Source organism: Amia ocellicauda, chromosome 9 (assembly GCF_036373705.1).
Source record: "Amia ocellicauda isolate fAmiCal2 chromosome 9, fAmiCal2.hap1, whole genome shotgun sequence".
NCBI lineage: Eukaryota > Metazoa > Chordata > Actinopteri > Amiiformes > Amiidae > Amia > Amia ocellicauda.
The window spans coordinates 26123076-26143468 of record NC_089858.1 but is presented as its reverse complement, the minus strand read 5'-3'; the positions used below and the strand labels follow the sequence as shown (position 1 = coordinate 26143468).

Here is a 20393-nt window from a genome sequence, read left to right as displayed (position 1 = left end):
AATCAGCAGGGGATCAAATACTTTTTTCCCTCACTGTGTATATATATATATATATATATATATATATATATGTATGTACAGTGAGGGGGGAAAAGTATTTGATCCCCTGCTGATTTTGTATGTTTGCCCACTGACAAAGAAATGATCAGTCTATAATTTTAATGGTAGGTGTATTTTAACAGTGAGAGACAGAATAACAAAAAAAATTCAGAAAAACGCAATTCAAAAAAGTTATAAATTGATTTGCATGTTAATGAAGGAAATAAGTATTTGATCCCCTATCAATCAGCAAGATTTCTGGCTCCCAGGTGTCTTTTATACAGGTAATGAGCTGAGATTAGGAGCACTCTCTTAAAGGGAGTGCTCCTAATCTCAGCTCGTTACCTGTATAAAAGACACCTGTCCACAGAAGCAATCAATCAATCAGATTCCAAACTGTCCACCATGGCCAAGACCAAAGAGCTGTCCAAGGATGTCAGGGACAAGATTGTAGACCTACACAAGGCTGGAATGGGCTACAAGACCATCGCCAAGCAGCTTGGTGAGAAGGTGACAACAGTTGGTGCGATTATTCGCAAATGGAAGAAACGCAAAATAACTGTCAGTCTCCCTCGGTCTGGGGCTCCATGCAAGATCTCACCTCGTGGAGTTTCAATGATCATGAGAACGGTGAGGAATCAGCCCAGAACTACATGGGAGGATCTTGTTAATGATCTCAAGGCAGCTGGGACCATAGTCACCAAGAAAACAATTGGTAACACACTACGGAGTGAAGGACTGAAATCCTGGAGCTCCCGCTAGGTCCCCCTGCTCAAGAAAGCACATGTACAGGCCCATCTGAAGTTTGCCAATGAACATCTGAATGATATAGAGGAGAACTGGGTGAAAGTGTTGTGGTCAGATGAGACCAAAATTGAGCTCCTTGGCATCAACTCAACTCGCCGTGTTTGGAGGAGGAGGAATGCTGCCTATGACCCCAAGAACACCATCCCCACCGTCAAACGTGGAGGTGGAAACATTATGCTTTGGGGGTGTTTTTCTGCTAAGGGGACAGGACAACTGCACCGCATCAAAGGGACGATGGACGGGGCCATGTACCGTCAAATCTTGGGTGAGAACCTCCTTCCCTCAGCCAGGGCATTGAAAATGGCTCGTGGATGGGTATTCCAGCATGACAATGACCCAAAACACACAGCCAAGGCAACAAAGGAGTGGCTCAAGAAGAAGCACATTAAGGTCCTGGAGTGGCCTAGCCAGTCTCCACACCTTAATCCCATAGAAAATCTGTGGAGGGAGCTGAAGGTTCGAGTTGCAAAACGTCAGCCTCGAAACCTTTAATGACTTGGAGAGGATCTGCAAAGAGGACTGGGACAAAATCCCTCCCGAGATGTGTGCAAACCTGGTGGACAACTACAAGAAACGTCTGACCTCTGTGATTGCCAACAAGGGTTTTGCCACCAAGTACTAAGTCGAAGGGGTCAAATACTTATTTCCCTCATTAACATGCAAATCAATTCATAACTTTTTTGAAATGTTTTTCTGGATTTTGTTGTTGTTATTCTGTCTCTCACTGTTAAAATACACCTACCATTAAAATTATAGACTGATCATTTCTTTGTCAGTGGGCAAATGTACAAAATCAGCAGGGGATCAAATATATTTTATGTATGTGTGTGTGTGTGTGTGTGATTATTTATATATATATATATATATATATATATATATATATATATATATATATATATAATATATATATATATATATATATAAATATATATATATATATATATATAAATATGCATATGTATGTATGTATGTATGTATATATATTGCCATGTATATGACACAGTTCACACTTGAGATTGCATTGTGACATTGTGAACGGGACCATAACTTTATTAATTATCCGCATTTTGCATTAAAACAATTTTAACCGAAGCAGGTTTCCATTCAAATCAGTGCATTTTAATACGAGACCAGCTGTTTACTATGCAATCCGAAATGCGATTATTTTGAGCTGAGCAGTACAATCTCAAATGCCGGCGTTAGAGGAGACAACTGGGCCGATGCAGAAATGAAAGCGCGGTTTACAATGAGGATGAAGATGAAGTTTAAACAGAAAGCGCAGGAACTGCAGCGCTGCTGTGATGCGACTACACACGCGTCACAGAGGCTGCTTTCAGGAGTGTGAAGCGAGCGACGTTAAGCAACGTTAGTGGCTTCCGGTGAAGCTGATATTTTTAGAAAATAAATGTCGACTCCGTTATCTGTCCATCAATCCGCTTTTACAGTAATAGAAGAGCTGCACAGTCTTCCATTCATCCCACTCTTAAAGAGTCCTTTCAGACCAGCAGAGACACGACTTCGAGTAGAGAAGCGACTTCTAGAAGCTTTTTGTTGACAATTATTATAACGATTATAATAATTTAACATACGTTTACATTGACTTTCTATAGATTAACATCGTTTTTCTATTGGGTAATTGCAGTTTCTATCGGGTAAATATTTAAATATGACATGTTAAGATTGTGGCTCGATGCAGACGATTGCATACTAATGCACACGATTTCTTGTGATTTAATGCAGATGTGATAATAAAGGTGCTTCGCTTTCGGGTGGATTGTATAACAGCACTTTTAGACTTGCAGAACTGAAGACAGACATTTGAAAAGGGAAATATATGAATTGGATTCCCAATTGAACCAGCACATTTTTAATTATTTTAGAAAGCTTCGGCTGCAAAGGGATAAGATTACTTTCAAATAAAATATCGTTTAGGCCGCCTTTTCGCCCGCATATGTGACGCACTGAGGCTCCTAAACCCGCAAGTGTGAACGGGGTGTCTGAAAAAAGCCAGCCTACATGTGAGGCAGACAGGGCCAGCCTAATAAGTGTGAACGGGGTCTCATCAGTGTCTTCCATGTGCCCCTATGTCACCTTAACTGAAGGTAACATACTTGCATAGTTACAGTTACCTATTAAAAATCCCCTCCCTCCCTTGCCTTCTCCAACATCAGAGCAGCCCAACATTACACCTCTCCTAAAACAAGATTTCAGCATCTGGAATAAATCTTTACTAAGTAAGGGTGAAGTCTTTGTTTACCAGTGGCAGTGTCTTATTGCTCTGCTGACACACACTTCCTCACTTGTTTCCTCACTTGTTTGCTGGGAAATTAAAGTTATGCAAGAGATATGGCATACAAGAGGAAACAGCCACTGTATAGAGAGCGAGCTCTTCGGCAATGACCAGAATCTTGGCCGCACATGTTTTTCCTTGCCCTGCAGCTGTCCTTACAAAATCATAACACGTGTCACAGTCACAATAGCACTGTGTATTTCCCCTCATGGTGTTTAATAGAGTGTTGTTGTGTTTTTATTATAATATTAAAATATTTGTACTGCAGGAGAACAAGTTCTCTGAAGTCTGTGTGCTACATAGTATGCTGTGGCTTTTTTTAAACAGAGTAGATATTTTACATACCGAGGACTACTGTTCGTTAAAACTCTCAAGACTGGTATATGTATTTAAATTATCCATTGTATTATCAATATTAAATGGCAAAATGTCATTGGATTGTTATAGTGGAGATTAGCCTAGGTGCTTAGTAAAAACCTGTAATAGTCAATTTGATTTTAGATTTCTGACCATATTGCAGACACAAGATGATTACAAAGGAAAAGAATGACAGTGAAAAATGTCTACAACAATACTTGGTTTATTTAACAACTTATTGTTCAAGTCTGAGAACACAGAGCAAAACCATAACCACAACAGTTCACAATATAATCTCTGGAACCTCGCATAAGGGCAAACAGTCTGACTATACACCCACCAAGCAAACTCAGTGCATCTTTTACAAACGCGTTTTAGCTGTAGAGAAGACCGCAAAGCTGTTCTTCTATTTTACTTGAAAGAAATCTTTAAAAGCATTTACCCACCTTGCGAATGAGGCTTTACATACTGAGTGTTTCAAAGGCTCGGCCACGACCAAGAAATCCAGTTGCAAAGTATGACAAGATATATGATAGCGTAACTGCAGCCCTTCAATGAAAGGAAATGACTGTACTGTCTTTTCCTGTTCAGTATTACTCATGCTCTGTCCCAGGAGGAAGAAAAAGTTCCAGATTTTAAACAGTTAAGGATACGGTGATATCCGCACATGAAAATATAAAGGTTTTAATAACTTTTGGATGCTCAGCCACCCGTCTTAAAATTGAATGTGGTACACAATGGAAAAATAAACTGAAAACAAGTGATAAATCCCAATTAAGTAAGGCAGGGCAAGATACAAACTTTGGGAAACCATGGCAACCATGAGGAAATGATATATGCAGCTCATTCACTGATTCTATTCTAAGCAGTCTTGATTCAGTGTCAGTTTTTGTTTAGAGCATCACCATCCTGGTCTCAATAAATATAGTTACTGCAGGTGCAGCAGATGAAGGGTTGCCCTGGAGATCTTGCACCGTCCTTTCCCTCCTATCCAAATAGGTTTCCAAATACGCTTAAATAAAAAATGGCTTGTCTACAAAGAGAGAAGAGGGCTGCTGTACAAGAGACCCTGAGCTGGCCTAATGTATACTCAACAAAAAAAAAAAGAAATTTTTCAGGACACTGTATTTTAAAGATAATTTTGTAAAAATCCAAATAACTTTACAGATCTTTATTGTAAAGGGTTTAAACATGCACCTGTGGAACGGCTGTTAAGACATTGACAGCTTACAGACGGTAGGCAATTAAGGTCACAGTTATAAAAACTTAGGACACTAAAGAGACCTTTCTACTGCCTCTGAAATACACCAAAAGAAAGATGCCCAGAGTCCCTGCTCATCTGCGTGAACGTGCCTTAGGCATGCTGCAAGGAGGCATGAGCACTGCAGATGTGGCCAGGGAGACAGGAAGGACAGCTGATCATCCTCGCAGTGGCAGACCACGTGTAACAACACCTGCACAGGATCGGTCCATCACAATATCACACCTGCGGGACAGGTACAGGACGGCAACAACAACTACCCGAGTTACACCAGGAACACACAATCCCTCCATCAGTGCTCAGACTGTCCGCAATCGGCTGAGAGAGGCTGGACTGAGGGCTTGTAGGCCTGTTGTAAGGCAGGTCCTCACCAGACATCACCGGCAACAATGTCGCCTACAGGCACAAACCCACCTTTGATTTCCTGCAAGACAGGAATGCCAGTGTTGTGTCAGGGCCAGCGAAGAGCCAGATCTCAATCCCATTGAGCACATCTGGGACCTGTTGGATCGGAGGGTGAGGGCTAGGGCCATTCCCCCAGAAATGTCCGGGGCCTTGCAAGTGCCTTGGTGGAAGAGTGGGGTAACATCTCACAGCAAGAACTGGCAAATGTGGTGCAGTCCATGAGGAGGAGATGCACTGCAGTGCTTAATGCAGCTGGGGGCCACAGCAGACACTGACTGTGACTTTTTGACCCCCCCTTTGTTCAGGGACACATTATTCCATTTCTGTTAGTCACATGTCTGTGAAACTTGTTCAGTTTGTTTTAGTTGTTGAATCTTTTTATGTTCATACAAATATTTACACGTGTTAAGTTTGCTGAAAATAAAATGAGACGATGTTTCTTTTTTTGCTGAGTATACAGTGAGGGGAAAAAAGTATTTGATCCCCTGCTGATTTTGTACGATTGCCCACTGACAAAGAAATCATCAGTCTATAATTCTATTGGTAGGTGTATTTTAACAGTGAGAGACAGAATAACAGCAAATCCAGAAAAACGCATTTCAAGAAAGTTATAAATTGATTTGCATGTTAATGAGGGAAATAAGTATTTGACCTTCGACTTTGTACTTGGTGGCAAAACCCTTGTTGGCAATCACAGAGGTCAGGCGTTTCTTGTAGTTGGCCACCAGGTTTGCACACATCTCAGGAGGGATTTTGTCCCACTCCTCTTTGCAGATGCTCTCCAAGTCATTAAGGTTTCGAGGCTGACGTTTGGCAACTCGAACCTTCAGCTCCCTCCACAGATTTTCTATGGGATTAAGGTCTGGAGACTGGCTAGACCACTCCAGGACCTTAATGTGCTTCTTCTTGAGCCACTCCTTTGTTGCCTTGGCTGTGTGTTTTGGGTCATTGTCATGCTGGAATACCCATCCACGACCCATTTTCAATGCCCTGGCTGAGGGAAGGAGGTTCTCACCCAAGATTTGACGGTACATGGCCCCGTCCATCGTCCCTTTGATGCGGTGCACTTGTCCTGTCCCCTTAGCAGAAAAACACCCCCAAAGCATAATGTTTCCACCTCCATGTTTGACGGTGGGGATGGTGTTCTTGGGGTCATTCCTCCTCCTCCTCCTCCTCCAATCACGGCGAGTTGAGTTGATGCCAAAGAGCTTGATTTTGGTCTCATCTGACCACAACACTTTCACCCAGTTCTCCTCTGAATCATTCAGATGTTCATTGGCAAACTTCAGACGGGCCTGTACATGTGCTTTCTTGAGCAGGGGGACCTAGCGGACGCTGCAGGATTTCAGTCCTTCACGGCATAGTGTGTTACCAATCGTTTTCTTGGTGACAATGGTCCCAGCTGCCTTGAGATCATTAACAAGATCTTCCCGTGTAGTTCTGGGCTGATTCCTCACCGTTCTCATGATCATTGAAACTCCACGAGGTGAGATCTTGCATGGAGCCCCAGACCGAGGGAGACTGACAGTTATTTTGCGTTTCTTCCATTTGCGAATAATCGCACCAACTGTTGTCACCTTCTCACCAAGCTGCTTGGCGATGGTCTTGTAGCCCATTCCAGCCTTGTGTAGGTCTACAATCTTGTCCCTGACATCCTTGGACAGCTCTTTGGTCTTGGCCATGGTGGAGAGTTTGGAATCTGATTGATTGATTGCTTCTGTGGACAGGTGTCTTTTATACAGGTAACGAGCTGAGATTAGGAGCTCTCCCTTTAAGAGAGTGCTCCTAATCTCAGCTCATTACCTGTATAAAAGACACCTGGGAGCCAGAAATCTTGCTGATTGATAGGGGATCAAATACTTATTTCCCTCATTAACATGCAAATCATTTTATAACTTTTTTTGAAATGCGTTTTTCTGGATTGTTTTGTTGTTATTCTGTCTCTCACTGTTAAAATACACCTACCATTACAATTATAGACTGATCATTTCTTTGTCAGTGGGCAAACGTACAAAATCAGCAGGGGATCAAATACTTTTTTCCCTCACTGTATATCTGGAGTTGAGATAAGCAGCAGTTATTTAGCAAAAGGCGTTTGTGGTTTTTGTGCAGAAGGTTACTAGGGTGTGGTGAGTGAGATAGTGAGTTATTGTTTTTAGTTTTTGGTAGACGTGCAATTGTAAAATAAAACTAAAAAAAAAAAGGTTTAATTTGAATGTATTTAAATATGTATGGTCTTCCATGCACTGTAGTATTTTTATTTGCACAGTAAACATGATACAAACAACTAGGTGTCTATTGTAGCTCTTATTACTCTACATACATTCAGAATGTAAATTTGAGTCAGACCTCTTTTCTTCCTTGTACATCACAACTTCTGCAAGCTTTACAAGTGTTGTTTCATATAAAGTGAAGAAACCCTCTTAAATTGACGAAAACGGCAGCGCAGGAGTTGTGCTGCAAATAGTAAAGAAGTCTTTTAATCAGGCCGGCCCGGAAGAAAACCAGAGCGAACTCGTGTTCAAACAGCTTTCTTACAGATCTCTTCCGGGTTTTACATTTTATACAGTAAAATACTGTTTTTATTGTTTCAGTATTTTACATTTTCAATTTAAAAAACATTCAAAATTTTTATACTTTTTTAAAACAATTTCTAAAATCCCTTAAAAAATTTAAAATCTTAATGTGATTAACTTAAACAAAATACATGAACTCAAATAAACGTGCTTAAATCAATGAAACAATGAAAATCAAACTGCTAACCAACAAAAAAGGTCAAATACATTGAAAGTAACTGAAAATGCATCAGATAAATCAAAAAATAAATAAAACAATAAAATAAAAACAAAACAATCTGATGCATTTAAAATTAAATCCAGACGGCCAATGTATTTGACAAAATAACAAAACAAAACAATCAAAAAAACAAGCAAAACAAGTGCATTGTAAAATCAAATCATTCTTTAAAAACAATTAAAATTAGTTTTTTCAAAATCATTTTTAAAAACAATCATTCAGTAAAAGATTTAAAAGATCTAAAAGATCTTGAACTCGGGCTCCAGCAGGGGGAGATGGCCACCCCTGGAGGTGGGTCCCATCATGGGATCCTGAGCTTCCCCAGATCTTGTATTTGCTAGTTCTTGAAGGCTTCCTCCTTGCCCCTCTGATGGACCTCCAGATTGACGTAGTCTCTTAGGAGTACCATGCCCCTCTGCGCTATGACGACTGGGTCCAGCTCCTGCTTATTGAATAGACAGATGTTCCGTCCCTCCCACAGGGCCTGTTTCACTGCGCAGACGACACGGCACCAGCACCTCAGGGTTGGAGATGTGATTCCCCTGGCTGGACCATAAAGGATCTGCTGGGTGGTCACCCGCACAGGAACGGCAAATCTGTGGAGGAACGGAGAAAACAGGAGCCAGACCCTGCAGGCGGAGGGGCAATCCCTAAAGATATGAGCCTCCGTCTCCTTTCCCAGACAACCCTTGTAGGGGCAGATGTCAAAAGGGGCCAGGCCCCTTCTGTGCATGAACACTCGGGTGGGGAGACCCCGACTCACAGCCATCCAGGAGACATCTTTCTGCGTGTTTGTGAGGCAAACGGGCGTAGCGTTAGCCCAGATAAACCGGCAGGTTTTGGGAGGGAAATCTTCTATTGGGCTGGTCTCCTGGGTAGATCTCATCTGGCTACAGATGATCTTATAATCCGAGGAGGCCAGCACGACTTTATGGAGGCCTACTTCGAGCGCAAATGCTCGGAGCGCCCTGTAGAACGGCGGGGGATCCCACGAGTGCGGCCTGTTGTTATCCATGGCGCAGAGGCCGAATGGTCTCAGGATGCTGGCGAAATAAAAGCGGTTCATAAAACTCACTTTCTTGCCAGCAGCCTGGATGTTCTTGACCACATATGCCAGCCCCTGCGCCTTTATCAGCCGCACAACGTCCAGGACCCCCCTGCCTCCATCCAGGGTACCCTTCACCATCTGCACTCTTTTCAACCTCTCCATTTTGCTCCCCCAGACAAACCGAAATATAATTCTTGTCACTAATTTTGCGATGACCTTGTCTGGGGGGAAGATCATACCTACGTAGAGGAGTATCGGGAAGAGGATGGCCTTTACGACCAGCACCTTACCAGCCATCATCAAGGTCCTTGTGCTCCAGCCGTGGATCTTCCTTTGGACCTTGGATAAGGCTTCCTCCCAGCTCCGTGTGCCCGTGTTGGTCCCATCGATCGTGATCCCCAGAACCTTGATGAACGGCTTCACAGGGAAAACATTCGGCGGGCCCCGGCTGACAGCCCATGCCCTGGAGAGGTAGACCTCGCTCTTGGCCTTATTGACAGCTGCTGCTTAGGCCGCTATAGATGATCTTCACCCAATTCCTCAGGCCAAGAGCGAGATCCATCCTCTCCATGACGAGCTGCAGGTATTCGTGGCCCACTCTATCGAAGGCTTTCTCCTGGTCCAGACTGATTAGGACCAGGGGAAGCTCTCTCTCATTCAAGTAGGCCACGACATCCTTGAGCAGCATGGCGTTGTCGGCCGCCGATCTCCTCCGGGCACTGCAGACCTGGTTGGGACCCACAACATGAGGGAGTGGCCGCTGCAGCCGGAGCGTCAGTGCTTTGGCCAGTACCTTGTAGTCGGTGCAGAGGAGGCTGACCGGCCGCCAGTTCCTCAGATCCTTTGGATCTCCCTTCTTATGAAGAAGAGAGAGGATACTCCTCTTCATAGAAGGGGCCAGTCTACTCTCTCTGTACATCGACCCCAAGACCTGAGCCAGATCTTCCTTAAGTACCTCCCAAAAGATCTTATAGAATTCAGCAGGAATCCCATCGGGACCCGGTGTCCTTCCAAAGTTAAGACTCTTTATCACCTGGGAGAGTTCAGTGGTGGTGATCTCTGGATCCTCCTCCGCCTCCTCGTCCCCCTCGTTGCAGGACTCCAACAGGGACAGAAAGTGATGGATCAGATTTTGATCCACCACCTTCTGATCGTACAACTCCCTGTAGAAGTACCGCACCACTGTCTCAACAGCCTCTCTGCCCTCCACCTCTTGCGTCGATCATGGAGGACATTGCAGGCCGCCTCTCCTTCGTTTTCTTGAAGAAGCGGCTGCACTTCTCATCGTCCTCCATGATGCGGACCCTGGAAAGGACCTTGATCTTTTCTTGCTCCTCCCGATAGAGGGCGGAGAGACTCAGTTTGACCCGGGCCACCTCCTCAGCTAGGTCGAAGCCTCTGAGCTGTAAAAGACTCAGGCGCTGGAGGCGGGCGTTTAGATGGTAATATCTTGCCTGCCTCTCGCAAGCTTTCTGTTTCCCCAGCTGAATGAAGTAGCCCTTGGTCCTTTTCTTCAATATCTCCCACCACTCTATGGGAGAATCAAAAAGGTCCCTCAGGGTCCTCCACTCCTCGAGGCATCTGCTAAAGGTCTTAATAACACGAGGGTCATCGAGCAGAGAGGTGTTGAGCTTCCAGACCCCAGGCCCCAACTCCCGTGTGCTCGGAATGAGCACCTCTGTCGTCAGGAGCCTGTGGTCTGAAAAGAAGACCGTCTCCGAAGACATGGCGGCCCTCTCCAGTGGCTTACAGAGGAGGATGAGATCTATCCTGGCGAAGGAGGAGCCAGAAGAACTCACCCAGGTGAACAAGGGGACCAGGTCCCGACCTGCGTCGCAGAGTTCAAAGTCCTCCACGAACACAGCGAGGTCCCTGCTGGATCTATCGTTGCGGGGCTTACTCCGGTCTACATCCTTCAGAGCACAGTTGAAATGACCTGAAATGATAACTGGTAAGGTGCCGATCAGGAGCGGGCGTAGCTGAGGGAGAAAGAGGACTCCTAGACATTGACCAGCCTCAATACAGCCCCCTTGTATTTAAAGTCTAGGCTGGCCAACCTGCCCGCCTCTATCACCCTACATTTTTTTACAGATATAAATGGGTTCTTCAGGAGTACGGCAATCCCGTCCGCTCAGGACACATTGGACCCCGACCAGAAGGATTCGCCTAGGGTCCAAGTGTCCCGGAGATCTTTGTATTCTTTTTGGAACGGGAATGCCGCACTCCTGCAAACAGATAATATCTGCTTTCATACCAGCCAGAGAGTTTAAAACATCGGCCCTCTTTTTCACGTCAGCAATGTTCCTCAAATTTATAGATATAATAACTAAAGCCATAATGGCGGTGAGGGCAATTACCCGCTCCGTAACAATCATGTAAAGAAACCCTCCTCTTCCCAATTCTCTCTTCTCCCTCACCTAGCTTAGCACTCGCACCCATCATTTCAACCATTTGCCTCACCGCTTGATCCTCTAGGAAGACTATGGGGGGGGCTCGGCTCCCGCCATCCGGTAAGGCTGGCGAAACTCCACTGGGCTCAGGGCCCGTGGTGCTGGAGGTTCTCCCTGGTTCCCTTGCAGCCGAGGCCCGACGAGCAAGTGGCAGAGCAGAGGCCTTGTGTGTAACTGAGGAGAGGACTGGGTAGACCCCGCTAGATGTCTTTTTAACTAATGGTGGGGGAGGGGGTGGTCTCTCCCTTCCTGGCTGTCTGCTGCCGCAGGCCTCCTCCCCTAGCGCCAGTGACTCCACCATTGCGGCCCTGAGGTCTTCTTGGCAGATGACACTGGCGCTATCTCTCCTCTCCTGAGGACCTGCGGCTCTCCCACTACTGCCGGGAGGGCATACCTGTCCCCTCCCCTGAGAGCGTCTAGGCCGTGGGGCAGGAGGGATGTTGCTATTAGGGGGCCTGTCTTCCACCAGGCTGCCCACTGGGGGGAGTGGAGAGGGCCCGCAGCTCTCCGCTCCAGACTCGGAGTAGGGAGTATAGAACTGAGAGGGAGAGGTCTCTGCAGCGGGGGGGAGCTGGCAGGGGTGGGGGGAGCCAGCAGAATTAATCCGCTTGCTCTTCGCACCCCCCCTACCCATGCTCCTCTTCTCTTCCCTGTGCATGTGGATAGGCTCAGTCCTCGCTTCTGTACTTCCTCTTCCTCCTTTGGAGTGTAGGGTTACCAAGCACCTGGGGTGACGTCACCGTTTCCTCTGGAAAGCATTCTGGGATGCGCAAACGGCTGTGGGGGAGAGAGTAGTTCAAGGTGTTTTACGCGTGGAACCAGAAAAGTGGGTGTGCAGGGGGAGAGAGACAGACAAACAGAACTATACAACAACATTTTACATATTCCATTCAAGGAAATATATATACATATTCATATACTTTTGAATATTTATGCAGAGCTGATATGTCATTTATTGTATTTAAATTTGACAAGACCTCAGATCTTTCATAAAGTAAACTGCTGTTTGTTGTTTCTAAATCATTTGATGTTTTATTCTGGTATTAGTTTGTATTTATACTCAATGAAGGATGTGATTGACCTGTGCAATGAGTTAAAAGTACTCTTTTACAAAGCTGTTTTACCAACAAGTGAACAGTTTCAAGCAAGTGTAATTGAGATTTAATTTGATTTCAAATAAATTATTTATTCTGTCGTCTTGTATGACCCCCCGGTCACTGATGGTTCCCAGCAGTTAATAACCTGTGTGGGAGGACCCTCACCTTAAGAGAGTGTGGTGTACCTACAAAGTAACCTCTTACACCCCTTTTTATGTTTTGTTGAACAAATTATAATATGTTGCCTTCTTATTGTTTAGATTCCAGTTATTGGGTTTATTTGTATACAGCTTCATGATGTACATTTAAAGGCCAAAATTCTGAAATAGAGCTAGTTGAGTAGAAGGTTAACTTATAATGTTATGCTTAAGATGTACAAAGTACCTGTTAATATCCTGATATGCTTGGTTTTAAATAGTTTAGAAGGGGAAGCAAAAAGACATCTCAATGACATCTTAATCTCAATACCTGAGAAATGGGAGCAAAGCCAAAAATATATTTTTGTCTCTTTAAATAATGTATACGCTCCTTGTGTTTTAGTTGCAATCTGGAAGCTCAAGAAGACCTTACTGGGTTTGTTTTAAGGATCTAGTTTGTTTGAAAAAGCTCCAGAAGATGCATTCATGTGGCATTGGCGACCTGAACCTCTTATTGCAGTCCAGTTTGTGGATGGCCTCTGGGAAACTGTGTTCAGTGAAATACAGTGAGTGACACAGGTTACATTATGGCTTGCTTTGTTGTTTGCAGATGTGAAGCAAGAAGCAACACTCCAGGCAGAAGCTGATGCAAAAAGACCAGGGGTCCACTGTCACCAAGTCAAAGAGCAGGAAGTGAATGCAAAGTGAAAATACTAGTCCTGTTCATGTACATTTATTTTACACAGATAATTCTGTCACGTCACATAGGGATATCACCACTGTTAGCCCCACTTATGCTATCCAAAGTATTATATCAACCTTTCTTATTACTGTGTGTGCTCATAAGCATAGGGGTGTTGTCAGTAATAATCTTGTCTCCATTCATTTGAATTCTACTGGTAGCTCTACAGTGAGGGAAAAAAGTATTTGATCCCCTGCTGATTTTGTACGTTTGCCCACTGACAAAGAAATTATCAGTCTATAATTTTAATAGTAGGTGTATTTTAACAGTGAGAGACAGAATAACAACACAAAAATCCAGAAAAACGCATTTCAAAAAAAGTTATAAATTGATTTGCATGTTAATGAGGGAAATAAGTATTTGATCCCCTATCAATCAGCAAGATTTCTGGCTCCCAGGTGTCTTTTATACAGGTAACAAACTGAGATTAGGAGCACTCTCTTAAAGGGAGTGCTCCTAATCTCAGCTCGTTACCTGTATAAAAGACACCTGTCCACAGAAGCAATCAATCAATCAGATTCCAAACTCTCCACCATGGCCAAGACCAAAGAGCTGTCCAAGGATGTCAGGGACAAGATTGTAGACCTACACAAGGTAGACCATCGCCAAGCAGCTTGGTGAGAAGGTGACAACAGTTGGTGCTCGTGGAGTTTCAATGATCATGAGAACAGTGAGGAATCAGCCCAGAACTACATGGGAGGATCTTGTTAATGATCTCAAGGCAGCTGGGACCATAGTCACCAAGAAAACAATTGGTAACACACTACGCCGTGAAGGACTGAAATCCTGCGGCGCCCGCTAGGTCCCCCTGCTCAAGAAAGCACATGTACAGGCCCGTCTGAAGTTTGCCAATGAACATCTGAATGATTCAGAGGAGAACTGGGTGAAAGTGTTGTGGTCAGATGAATCCAAAATCGAGCTCTTTGGCATCAACTCAACTTGCCGTGTTTGGAGGAGGAGGAATGACCCCAAGAACACCATCCCCACCGTCAAACATGGAGGTGGAAACATTATGCTTTGGGGGTGTTTTTCTGCTAAGGGGACAGGACAACTGCACCGCATCAAAGGGACGATGGACGGGGCCATGTACCGTCAAATCTTGAGTGAGAACCTCCTTCCCTCAGCCAGGGCATTGAAAATGGGTCATGGATGGGTATTCCACCATGACAATGACCCAAAACACACAGCCAAGGCTACAAAGGAGTGGCTCAAGAAGAAGCACATTAAGGTCCTGGAGTGGTCTAGCCAGTCTCCAGACCTTAATCCCATAGAAAATCTGTGGAGGGAGCTGAAGGTTCGAGTTGCCAAACGTCAGCCTCGAAACCTTAATGACTTGGAGAGCATCTGCAAAGAGGAGTGGGACAAAATCCCTCCTGAGATGTGTGCAAACCTGGTGGCCAACTACAAGAAACGTCTGACCTCTGTGATTGCCAACAAGGGTTTTGCCACCAAGTACAAGGTCGAAGGGGTCAAATACTTATTTCCCTCATTAACATGCAAATCAATTTATAACTTTTTTGAAATGCGTTTTTCTGGATTTTTTTGTTGTTATTCTGTCTCTCACTGTTAAAATACACCTACCATTAAAATTATAGACTGATCATTTCTTTGTCAGTGGGAAAACGTACAAAATCAGCAGGGGATCAAATACTTTTTTCCTTCACTGTACATATGTAAATTCCTCTGGGAGACAATCTCCATATGTGAATTGTCAACCTGTTTGTAGTAATCCTGTATGTATTGACAATCCACATGTTTTCAAATATCATTTTTGCATCTAAATGTAAGGAGCCTATTGTCATTTTTGGGCATCTCAGTCGAATCCAGAAACTTGGTTGTCAAAGAAAAGTAATGACCCCGATATTGTAAGATTGATAAAGGTGGTGGTGTTGCCATCTTTATAAAACATCTCAGTCTCTCTGTTAAACTCTATCTCCATGAGCAATTTGAATTGCAAGCTTTAACCTTAAATTAGGAAACAATTATAGGTGTGTATCGTCCATCCTCTGCTAAGAAAGGTATGTTAAACCAGCTAAACAAGCTATTCTGCTCATTTATATAGTCTGAAATGATTATCCTTGGGGATTTTAACTTGGACTGGGCAACACATGATTCAGATAGTATGGAGTTTTGTCCTGACCTATCTGATTACTAAGCCAATATGGCCTCATCTAAAGGAACCTTTAAATTCTACACAGTTTTGGACTCTGGATTTATTATTGATGCCTTTAAATCACCAGGCTATTGATATGAGAGAACTGTTTTGCCTACTCCAAAAGAAAGAGGAATACATAGAGAAATAGATTATAATGAGTAATCGTGCTGGAACACTGATGTTAGTAGCCAAGGTTTCTCGCTGAGTCAGTTCACAGAAAAATAAGTCCTTGATGCTTTGATAGCTATCAACACTAGAAAAAACACAGGGGCCAACAAACTTGACCCAATGACCAATTTCTGGGGTCATTCCTGAAGTATGGAAAACTATCCATGTGCTGCCACTATATATCGGTGGGGATACTAGTGACCTTGATAATTATCATCCTACCTCTAAATTGTCTTGCCTTGCTAAAATTCTGGAGTCATTGGTAAATATACAGTTTCTTTTTTTACCAGACAAATGCATTTTGAATAGATTTCAGTCTGGATTTAGACCTGGGCACAGTACTATTATAGCAACTACATTGGTTGTAAATTATATTGCTAAAGTCTTGGATGAGAAATTGAATTGTGTTGCTCTATTTCAATACAGTTGATCATTGTATTTTGCTGGAGAAACTGACCTCCTTGGGCTTGGCCATGGATGCCTGCTTATGGTTTCAGAATTACCTTCGCGATGGATGGGGTCAAATCTGAACTTTGTGTTGTTCACAAAGGAGTTCCCCAGGGTTTAGTTTTGGGCGCTTTACAGTTCACTCTGTATATTAATGATTTCTGTAACTCTGAGAATTTTAATTTTTATGCTGATGAGACAGTAAAGTACGTTGCTGCTCCCTCTCTTGTACTAGCATTTGGACACCTGCAGTCTGATTTCCAATTACTACAAAATTCACTTATGGATCTTAGGTTGGTGTTATATGCAAATAAAACTATGTACATGGTATTCTCTAGGTCCCATAATGGATGATCTTAAAATTACTACCATGGACAGTTCTGATATAGAACGTGTTCCTTTCTATAAATACCTTTGGTATTTGGTTAGATGATGATCTGCTTTTTAAATCATAGTTGGTTAAGAAGCTGAAGGTTATAATTGGTATATTTTATTGAAACAAATCATGTCTGTCATCAAAGAATATCTGTCATCATTATTACCACTGATTATTATCATTGCCTTTTATACACTTCAGTTGGCTAGTCCTAGAAATACCACAGGCTTACTTAAAACTGCTTTCAACTACTATGCCCCCCCACCTTTTATTTAAACCTTTTAATTGTTGATTTGCTTTTCTTAATGTGTGTGTTGTATATCCGCATATTTGTATGTGTCTTATTGTTATAATATAGGGCTCAACTGTAAAAGAGACCTAGGTCAGTTTGATTTCCTGAGGGAAGACTTGGCAACTGAAATAAAAGCCACATGTTGAGTCTCTCCAAGCAGTTGGCATGACAGTTGAAAGCAGAGTGGGGGCAGACAAATCAAGGGTGGGAGGTTCAACTTTACTGTCATAATAGCATCCTACCATCAAATAGGCCACCTATCCAGCAGAGACAGACCTTGCAAATGCTTCCAAGGGCCACTTTAAACCAGTATTCTGGTCAGGGGTGGACGATCTGTTGACAGTGCCAGCAACCGTCGTCAGAGGGAGGGGCAGAACCAGTCCAGCCAGCAGCTTTTAAGTGAAAGCTCGGTTTCTGCATTACGACTGGTCAGGAACTCCATATGTGGTCAAACTTGGGTGAAATTAAGACATATGTCATGTTTAATATCAGGGGTCTTGTACGATGTATCAAGCCCAAATTGTGGGTGAAAACTGGTTCTTGTCAGGCTTTGTTCATCTGGGTATCAGGGTTAACCTGTAGCACAGTAAGAACATGACCTTGCTCACCGACACAGGGAAAGACATGCAGTTCTTCATCAAGTAACCATGCTTAGGGAGAGTTTCTTCATACAGTTGTTTGGCTACCATGGTGCTTTGCTTTGGGACCCCTTAACATGACTTACTCTTAGTACTTCTGCAAATGGACCCATTCCATTTGAACTGGATTTACAAATCAAACTGTCAAACCGCAGAATCATTTTTAAGGATAGATGTTTGTCCCGTGTAGCCTACCAGGTTGGCATGAATGTCATCTGCAGCTGTTGGAAGTCAGTGTTCCAAGACCAGGAGACTATTGAGGGAAGTTAAGCATATCCAGCTAATTCCCTGAGAAGGAGGACTGGAAAAAAAGCTGAGGTGGTCTTTGGCCAAAAAGCTTGCTTTGCTGACAAAGACGGCATCATAGGCTATGAGCATGTGTTGCAGAATGTACAGGTTCCTCCAAAGCAGGGACTGCTTTAACAGGAAAAGCCAGTACCCATTCCTTCTGTGTTATGGATGAAACTTAGGTGTCATATTTTTAGTTTTTGATTAATTTCCTTGTGTGTATATAGAGAGAATTTTAAATTGTCTACTCCATGTATGGGAGAGTATGGTGGCTTGTTGAGACCATGACCACAATATGAAAAATGAATTAAATGCATGCATACATACATGCATACATACATACAAATTGGTCTTGGTTATGTTGTTGTGACCATAAGATTAATTCTGTTAGGACCAAGTCATTACCCAAAATCTCAATGAGACGTACAGGGAGAGATGAATGCCAAGGTTGAGTGTTTACAGTAGAGAGGTTGTTTTAGAGAGCCAGCAATTTTTTGTGTGTGTTTTCTAGTTGTGTCCATGCTCATTTAGTAGCATGCATTTCTTCCATTACTAAATACTAATCTGATTGTATTAAACTGCTCTTGCAATGCCACAATCTACATATTGTGGGATTAAAGACATTCTGACAAATGTTTATAGATTTGATGGTTTACACATATTTTGTATCACTGTAATTTATAACTGACAGTTTATGCACAAAATACTAATTTTGCCCACGCAAGAAATGGAATCCATGCAACATTCTTTTTGTCCACAAAATTGCTGCCCCGATCGCTGTGGAGGGACTGCATTTGTTTGCTGGGCTGGATTAGGAAAGCAACGAAGCAGGAGGTGATCCAATAGACTGTATGAGATCATACCTTGGTACCCAACCAAGTGAGCACAACCCAAACTCTGCCTCTGTGCAGACAGCCTCTTTCTGTTCTTTCCCCTGCTGCTCTCTCGCTGCATTCTACTTCCTCTGATTGCCAAATAAGAGAAGTCTGTGGTGTGGCATCGTTCCACATCCCAGAGGTCTGACTGAGGCCCAAATGCACCATTAGCTCATTTCCCCCCCAAGTCAACCCCCTCTGCACACTGCCATATCAAGATCCAGACAGCAACTGGTATCCTTGTGGATTTGTCATTCAACAGTACACCATTGCATTCTGGGAAAAAGAGAGAAAAACTAAAACAATGAAGGGACTTAAATATACAGTACAGTTTTTTTTTGTTTTTTGTTTTTAAGAGACTACTCCTACAACATGAAGTGTGATTGATTTCAGGATGTTGTGTGTTTTCAGTACAAACCATTCCTTATCTCCTTATTGTTATTTTTAACCTCTCTCTCCTGTTATTACTTGGAGGTGGGAATGTATTTTTGGTTGTCCTCATTTTAAACTTTTTTCAGCAATATATATGTTTGTAATATGGTAACCAAATGTGAACACATTGTTCAAAAACAAATAAATAAAAAGCTCTTACTAGTTCATTGTATTGCATAAATTAACGATCATCTTCCTTGATTTAAATTAAAGACTTTGTTTAATCTGTTAATGTTAACTTAATCGATCTTATTGCTATTTTATGATTACAACTCTCTGTTGGGGAACTGGGCAAACTAGGGAGAGTAACTTAACTATTCCTGTAAATAACTGCCTGCTCTCATTCCTAACATTGATTCTCTGTCTTCGGCATCTCTGTCGTGAAGGACCATCCTGACATCCATCAGCAGGAAATCGCAGAGCCAAAAGACCACCATGACGTGCGAAGAAAAGAGAATCGAGCAGGGCAGTGCTTTGATCCTGCAAATGCAGACTGGATCAGAATGAATCTCTTTTACTTACTTTGTACTTCTTTCAAGTTTGTCTCTTGGGGAAAGCATGGCACTGATGCTTCTGAATGAGAAGGCTGGGAATTGCTACCTCTCTCCTCCTGCCCCCCTAATCTTGGCATTCTAACTATTCCTGGCTGCCAAGCTGTGAAAGAGGAGCCAATTCTCCAGCCTTAAATAAGTGCCAGTCTTGGCTTCAAGATCTGGTCTTTTAAATTTTCTTTACTAAAAGAAGACTGGAGACCTGACATGAGGTAGAAGCAGCTGCTTTTGTCTTTATTGTAACCCTTTAAAAAGTCCTATTGCTGGGGAAGAATCCCGCTAAAACAATTGGTTAAGTGCTTAAATATGGAAGGAACCCTGTTTTAAGTACTAGTAATTTGTTAATTTTTTAAATGTTTAATTTAATTCCATGATCTACCATCAATGTAGAAAGATACAGCATGAATCTGAGGAACTACTCAATCTTGGCAGAATGTGGAAGTCGCTCACTCTGAAGTTGCTTTTGTGGCTGTAAAAACAATGTAAAATACATGTTGTTACTGTATAACAGTGCTGGTATCTGCCACTTACAAACTTTTTGACTGAAAGGGGAATGTGGAAGTATAATTCCTAGTAGGCTGTAAAAAAAAAAAAATTAATCTCATATATATGTAATAAAAAAAATGAACCCCAGCAGTTTACAATAATGCACATACTTTTTTTAATGAATTGATATATGAATACTACAGAAATAAACCATGAATACTGTATGCCTTTCAATGGAGTTCTGCTGTTAATCACA

At 42.9% G+C, this 20393-nt stretch overlaps 1 protein-coding gene and 1 long non-coding RNA gene across 2 annotated transcripts in view; one reads left to right on the top strand and one right to left on the bottom strand.

The window, feature by feature from the left end:
- The window catches only part of chst6 (carbohydrate sulfotransferase 6), a 20721-nt gene extending 16690 nt beyond the window's left edge, over positions 1-4031 (bottom strand). The window contains exon 1 of the mRNA XM_066713901.1: positions 3940-4031. The gene's annotated coding sequence lies outside the window, so the exon portion shown is untranslated. The remainder of the gene's footprint in view (positions 1-3939) is intronic.
- The window catches only part of LOC136759077 (uncharacterized), a 27238-nt gene extending 6845 nt beyond the window's left edge, over positions 1-20393 (top strand). The window contains exon 2 of the long non-coding RNA XR_010820005.1: positions 19487-20393. This is a non-coding gene — a long non-coding RNA (uncharacterized LOC136759077). The remainder of the gene's footprint in view (positions 1-19486) is intronic.